This window comes from Salvelinus namaycush, unplaced genomic scaffold (assembly GCF_016432855.1).
Source record: "Salvelinus namaycush isolate Seneca unplaced genomic scaffold, SaNama_1.0 Scaffold2973, whole genome shotgun sequence".
In the NCBI taxonomy this organism is placed as follows: Eukaryota; Metazoa; Chordata; class Actinopteri; order Salmoniformes; family Salmonidae; genus Salvelinus; species Salvelinus namaycush.
The window spans coordinates 22,501-30,415 of NW_024059867.1; positions in this window are offsets into that span (position 1 = coordinate 22,501).

A 7,915-nucleotide genomic window follows, 5' to 3' on the forward strand; every position below is an offset into this window, starting at 1 on the left:
TAGAAAATCGTGTTTTAATGTTTTGGGGAAAAAAAATCACTTGCCTGTACAATAGATTCCTATGGTTCCGAATTTTTTTTACAGTGGATAACTGTTGACCATCACGAGAGAGGGTATGAGCCAAAATTTGGGGCATCTAGCCCATCGGGAATTATGTTTTATCATTATTTCAAGATTTCGGGAATTGGTCGAAAAAGTGACAGAGTGCCACTGCCGTGCACCTGGTATTATTTTTGGGTTACCAGGTGCATATTTTTATAATGGTTTTAAATGATTTTAGATAGGCTACATACCTCAATACCCTATATGGAACAACCATACTACGGACCCAAGTCAGTTGGGGCCGGCCTGAGTGATTTATGAAGCTTTTAAAAAATGTCTGTACTCATCCTCCCTTCTGTGCACCTGGTATTATTTTTGGGTTACCAGGTGCTCCTATTGAAATCGAATGAGTGCACCTGGTATTATTTTTGGGTTACCAGGTGCTGCTATTGAAATCGAATGAAAATGATTTTAAATGGCCTGCAGACACCCATGCCCGCTATGGGAGCACCATACTATGGGCACAAGTCAGTGGGGGCCGGCCTGAGGGATTTATGGAGCTTTTCAAAAAAGGTCCGAAAATATTCTATGTTGAACTACTCAGGAAAAACGGCTAAGTGCCCTCTTTTGGGTTACCAGGTGCTCCTATTCTAATCGAATGAAAATGAATTTAAATGACCTGCAGACACCCATGCCCGCTATGGGAGCACCATACTATGGGCACAAGTCAGTGGGCACCGGCCTAAGGGATTTATGGAGCTTTTATATAAAATGTCTGTACTCATCCTCCCCTCCGTGCACCTGGTATTATTTTTGGGTTACCAGGTGCTCCTATTCTAATCGAATGAAAATGAATTTAAATGACCTGCAGACACCCATGCCCGCTATGGGAGCACCATACTATGGGCACAAGTCAGTGGGCACCGGCCTAAGGGATTTATGGAGCTTTTCAAAAATAAGGTCTGAATACTTTCTATGTTGAACTACTCAGGAAAAACGACAGAGTGCCCACTTTTTGGGTTACCAGGTGCCCCTATTTAAATCGAATGAAAACGAATTTAAATGACCTGCAGACACCCATGCCCGCTATGGGAGCACCATACTACGGGCACAAGTCAGTAGGCACCGGCCTAAGGGATTTATGGAGCTTTTATATAAAAGGTCTGTCCGCATCCTCACTACTGACACCACCTTATGTTAGTTTGGGTTACCAGGTGCTGCTACAGAAATCGAATGAAAATGACTTTTAAGGGCCTGCCCACACCCATGCCCGATATGGGAGCACCATACTACGGGCACAAGTCAGTGGCCACCGGCCTAAGGGATTTATGGAGCTTTTCAAAAAAAGTCCGAAAATATTCTATGTTGAACTATTCAGGAAAAACGACAGAGTGCCCTCTTTTTGGGTTACCAGGTGCCGCTATTGAAATCGAATGAAAACGACTTTTAAGGGCCTGCCCACACCCATGCCCGATATGGGAGCACCATAGTAGGGGTCCAAGTCAGTAGGCACCGGCCTAAGGGATTTATGGAGCTTTTCAAAATTAGTCCGAAAATATTCTATGTTGAACTATTCAGGAAAAACGACAGAGTGCCCTCTTTTGGGTTACCAGGTGCCGCTATTGAAATCGAATGAAAATGACTTTTAAGGGCCTGCCCACACCCATGCCCGATATGGGAGCACCATAGTAGGGGTCCAAGTCAGTAGGCACCGGCCTAAGGGATTTATGGAGCTTTTCAAAAAAAGTCCGAAAATATTCTATGTTGAATTATTCAGGAAAAACGACAGAGTGCCCTCTTTTTGGGTTACCAGGTGCCCCTATTGAAATCGAATGAAAACGACTTTTAAGGGCCTGCCCACGCCCATGCCCGATATGGGAGCACCATAGTAGGGGTCCAAGTCAGTAGGCACCGGCCTAAGGGATTTATGGAGCTTTTCAAAAAAAGTCCGAAAATATTCTATGTTGAATTATTCAGGAAAAACGACAGAGTGCCCTCTTTTTGGGTTACCAGGTGCCGCTATTGAAATCGAATGAAAACGACTTTTAAGGGCCTGCCCACACCCATGCCCGATATGGGAGCACCATAGTAGGGGTCCAAGTCAGTAGGCACCGGCCTAAGGGATTTATGGAGCTTTTCAAAAAATAGTCCGAAAATATTCTATGTTGAACTATTCAGGAAAAACGACAGAGTGCCCTCTTTTTGGGTTACCAGGTGCCGCTATTGAAATCGAATGAAAATGACTTTTAAGGGCCTGCCCACACCCATGCCCGATATGGGAGCACCATAGTAGGGGTCCAAGTCAGTAGGCACCGGCCTAAGGGATTTATGGAGCTTTTCAAAAAAAGTCCGAAAATATTCTATGTTGAACTATTCAGGAAAAACGACAGAGTGCCCTCTTTTTGGGTTACCAGGTGCCGCTATTGAAATCGAATGAAAACGACTTTTAAGGGCCTGCCCACACCCATGCCCGATATGGGAGCACCATAGTAGGGGTCCAAGTCAGTAGGCACCGGCCTAAGGGATTTATGGAGCTTTTCAAAAAAGTCCGAAAATATTCTATGTTGAACTATTCAGGAAAAACGACAGAGTGCCCTCTTTTTGGGTTACCAGGTGCCGCTATTGAAATCGAATGAAAATGACTTTTAAGGGCCTGCCCACACCCATGCCCGATATGGGAGCACCATAGTAGGGGTCCAAGTCAGTAGGCACCGGCCTAAGGGATTTATGGAGCTTTTCAAAAAAAGTCCGAAAATATTCTATGTTGAATTATTCAGGAAAAACGACAGAGTGCCCTCTTTTTGGGTTACCAGGTGCCCCTATTGAAATCGAATGAAAACGACTTTTAAGGGCCTGCCCACAGCCCATGCCCGATATGGGAGCACCATAGTAGGGGTCCAAGTCAGTAGGCACCGGCCTAAGGGATTTATGGAGCTTTCAAAAAAGTCCGAAAATATTCTATGTTGAATTATTCAGGAAAAACGACAGAGTGCCCTCTTTTTGGGTTACCAGGTGCCCCTATTGAAATCGAATGAAAACGACTTTTAAGGGCCTGCCCACACCCATGCCCGATATGGGAGCACCATAGTAGGGGTCCAAGTCAGTAGGCACCGGCCTAAGGGATTTATGGAGCTTTTCAAAAAAAGTCCGAAAATATTCTATGTTGAACTATTCAGGAAAAACGACAGAGTGCCCTCTTTTTGGGTTACCAGGTGCCCCTATTGAAATCGAATGAAAACGACTTTTAAGGGCCTGCCCACACCCATGCCCGATATGGGAGCACCATAGTAGGGGTCCAAGTCAGTAGGCACCGGCCTAAGGGATTTATGGAGCTTTTCAAAAAAAGTCCGAAAATATTCTATGTTGAACTATTCAGGAAAAACGACAGAGTGCCCTCTTTTTGGGTTACCAGGTGCCCCTATTGAAATCGAATGAAAACGACTTTTAAGGGCCTGCCCACACCCATGCCCGATATGGGAGCACCATAGTAGGGGTCCAAGTCAGTAGGCACCGGCCTAAGGGATTTATGGAGCTTTTCAAAAAAAGTCCGAAAATATTCTATGTTGAACTATTCAGGAAAAACGACAGAGTGCCCTCTTTTTGGGTTACCAGGTGCCCGCTATTGAAATCGAATGAAAATGACTTTTAAGGGCCTGCCCACACCCATGCCCGATATGGGAGCACCATAGTAGGGGTCCAAGTCAGTAGGCACCGGCCTAAGGGATTTATGGAGCTTTTCAAAAAAAGTCCGAAAATATTCTATGTTGAATTATTCAGGAAAAACGACAGAGTGCCCTCTTTTTGGGTTACCAGGTGCCCCTATTGAAATCGAATGAAAACGACTTTTAAGGGCCTGCCCACGCCCATGCCCGATATGGGAGCACCATAGTAGGGGTCCAAGTCAGTAGGCACCGGCCTAAGGGATTTATGGAGCTTTTCAAAAAAAGTCCGAAAATATTCTATGTTGAACTATTCAGGAAAAACGACAGAGTGCCCTCTTTTTGGGTTACCAGGTGCCGCTATTGAAATCGAATGAAAATGACTTTTAAGGGCCTGCCCACACCCATGCCCGATATGGGAGCACCATAGTAGGGGTCCAAGTCAGTAGGCACCGGCCTAAGGGATTTATGGAGCTTTTCAAAAAAGTCCGAAAATATTCTATGTTGAATTATTCAGGAAAAACGACAGAGTGCCCTCTTTTTGGGTTACCAGGTGCCCCTATTGAAATCGAATGAAAACGACTTTTAAGGGCCTGCCCACGCCCATGCCCGATATGGGAGCACCATAGTAGGGGTCCAAGTCAGTAGGCACCGGCCTAAGGGATTTATGGAGCTTTTCAAAAAAAGTCCGAAAATATTCTATGTTGAACTATTCAGGAAAAACGACAGAGTGCCCTCTTTTTGGGTTACCAGGTGCCGCTATTGAAATCGAATGAAAACGACTTTTAAGGGCCTGCCCACACCCATGCCCGATATGGGAGCACCATAGTAGGGGTCCAAGTCAGTAGGCACCGGCCTAAGGGATTTATGGAGCTTTTCAAAAAAAGTCCGAAAATATTCTATGTTGAATTATTCAGGAAAAACGACAGAGTGCCCTCTTTTTGGGTTACCAGGTGCCCCTATTGAAATCGAATGAAAACGACTTTTAAGGGCCTGCCCACACCCATGCCCCGATATGGGAGCACCATAGTAGGGGTCCAAGTCAGTAGGCACCGGCCTAAGGGATTTATGGAGCTTTTCAAAAAAAGTCCGAAAATATTCTATGTTGAACTATTCAGGAAAAACGACAGAGTGCCCTCTTTTTGGGTTACCAGGTGCCGCCTATTGAAATCGAATGAAAACGACTTTTAAGGGCCTGCCCACACCCATGCCCGATATGGGAGCACCATAGTAGGGGTCCAAGTCAGTAGGCACCGGCCTAAGGGATTTATGGAGCTTTTCAAAAATAGTCCGAAAATATTCTATGTTGAATTATTCAGGAAAAACGACAGAGTGCCCTCTTTTTGGGTTACCAGGTGCCCCTATTGAAATCGAATGAAAACTGACTTTTAAGGGCCTGCCCACACCCATGCCCGATATGGGAGCACCATAGTAGGGGTCCAAGTCAGTAGGCACCGGCCTAAGGGATTTATGGAGCTTTTCAAAAAAGTCCGAAAATATTCTATGTTGAACTATTCAGGAAAAACGACAGAGTGCCCTCTTTTTGGGTTACCAGGTGCCCCTATTGAAATCGAATGAAAACGACTTTTAAGGGCCTGCCCACACCCATGCCCGATATGGGAGCACCATAGTAGGGGTCCAAGTCAGTAGGCACCGGCCTAAGGGATTTATGGAGCTTTTCAAAAAAAGTCCGAAAATATTCTATGTTGAACTATTCAGGAAAAACGGCTATGTGCCCTCTTTTTGGGTTACCAGGTGCCCCTATTGAAATCGAATGAAAACGACTTTTAAGGGCCTGCCCACACCCATGCCCGATATGGGAGCACCATAGTAGGGGCCCAAGTCAGTAGGCACCGGCCTAAGGGATTTATGGAGCTTTTCAAAAAAAGTCCGAAAATATTCTATGTTGAATTATTCAGGAAAAACGACAGAGTGCCCTCTTTTTGGGTTACCAGGTGCCGCTATTGAAATCGAATGAAAACGACTTTTAAAGCCTGCCCACACCCATGCCCGATATGGGAGCACCATAGTAGGGGCCAAGTCAGTAGGCACCGGCCTAAGGGATTTATGGAGCTTTTCAAATTAGTCCGAAATATTCTATGTTGAACTATTCAGGAAAAACGGCTATGTGCCTCTTTTGGGTTACCAGGTGCTGCTATTGAAATCGATCTCACTACTGACACCACCTTATGTAGTTTGGGTTACAGGTGCTGCTATTGAATCGAATGAAAATGATTTTAAATGGCCTGCAGACACCCATGCCCGCTATGGGAGCACCATACTATGGGCACAAGTCAGTGGGGCCGGCCTGAGGGATTTATGGAGCTTTTCAAAAAAGGTCCGAAAATATTCTATGTTGAACTACTCAGGAAAAACGGCTAAGTGCCCTCTTTTTGGGTTACCAGGTGCTCCTATTCTAATCGAATGAAAATGAATTTAAATGACCTGCAGACACCCATGCCCGCTATGGGAGCACCATACTATGGGCACAAGTCAGTGGGCACCGGCCTAAGGGATTTATGGAGCTTTTATATAAAATGTCTGTACTCATCCTCCCCTCCGTGCACCTGGTATTATTTTTGGGTTACCAGGTGCTCCTATTCTAATCGAATGAAAATGAATTTAAATGACCTGCAGGACACCCATGCCCGCTATGGGAGCACCATACTATGGGCACAAGTCAGTGGGCACCGCCCAAGGGATTTATGGAGCTTTTCAAAAATAAGGTCTGAATACTTTCTATGTTGAACTACTCAGGAAAAAACGACAGAGTGCCCACTTTTTGGGTTACCAGGTGCCCCTATTTAAATCGAATGAAAACGAATTTAAATGACCTGCAGACACCCATGCCCGCTATGGGAGCACCATACTACGGGCACAAGTCAGTAGGCACCGGCCTAAAGGATTTATGGAGCTTTTCAAAAATGTATGTAGTCACCGCACTACTGACACCACCTTATGTTAGTTTGGGTTACCAGGTGCCGCTATTGAAATCGAATGAAAACGACTTTTAAGGGCCTGCCCACACCCATGCCCGATATGGGAGCACCATTACTACGGGCACAAGTCAGTGGCCACCGGCCTAAGGGATTTATGGAGCTTTTATATAAAATGTCTGTACTCATCCTCCCCTCCGTGCACCTGGTATTTTTTGGGTTACCAGGTGCTCCTATTCTAATCGAATGAAAATGACTTTTAAGGGCCTGCCCACACCCATGCCCGATCTTGGGAGCACCATACTACGGGCACAAGTCAGTGGCCACCGGCCTAAGGGATTTATGGAGCTTTTATATAAAATGTCTGTACTCATCCTCCCCTATTATTTTTGGGTTACCAGGTGCTCCCATTCTAATCGAATGAGTGCACCTGGTATTATTTTTGGGTTACTAGGTGCTCCTATTGAAATCGAATGAAAATGACCACAAAGACAAGGATTAATTGCAAAAAATATTGTATTTATTTAGAGTTATTCAGGATTGATTTGTCCCTCAATTAGTCTCCGAGCCGGCTTGCATTATGAGGCAAATTATGGGAACGGTAGTAGCGTGCCTGCGTCTCCAGGGAGTGACACATGTGGTCAGCACAAGTTCCACGGTCTGTAAGCGACCCAAGATTAAAGTTTAATGTGGCAATGCTTCTTCGAATTGTACCAAATGTCACTTTCCTTCCAATGCCAAACTCTGCAAAAATCTTACCCACACAATCACAGAGATTACCGTATGGTTTACCAGAGCATGTGAAAAAGAAGAGTGTTGTGTCTGGGGTCATTCACTCAGATGAGGCCTGATCCGATGGAATCGTTGAAGCCAAGTGTATTCCTCATCAGATATAAATTCTGCACTCCCCGAAGCGTAGTTAGTTTTGTGGCTTGCTACAGTCATTTGATAAACCCACTTTCATTGGTTATTTCATTGAAATCACTCTCACCGAACATGGTGACGGGATCGTCGAGTTCCATTAAAAGTCGCCAACCGGCTGGACATGAGAGCCGCAACCTGCGTCTGTCAGATGAGGTGGCTCGGACTTCAGCCTGCTGAGAACAGAAGGAATAGATGCATTGCTTAGCTCCAAAATCGTTTTAACTCCGCAGCGCTGAGCACTCGTCCCTGCAGCGTCTGCGAATTGTGCCATGTGCGTTGCCAGGCTTGCCTAGAATCCCTGTCTATCTTGCCAAGCAGAGTAACAATTTGCGAATTACACTGGCTTTAGCTTGC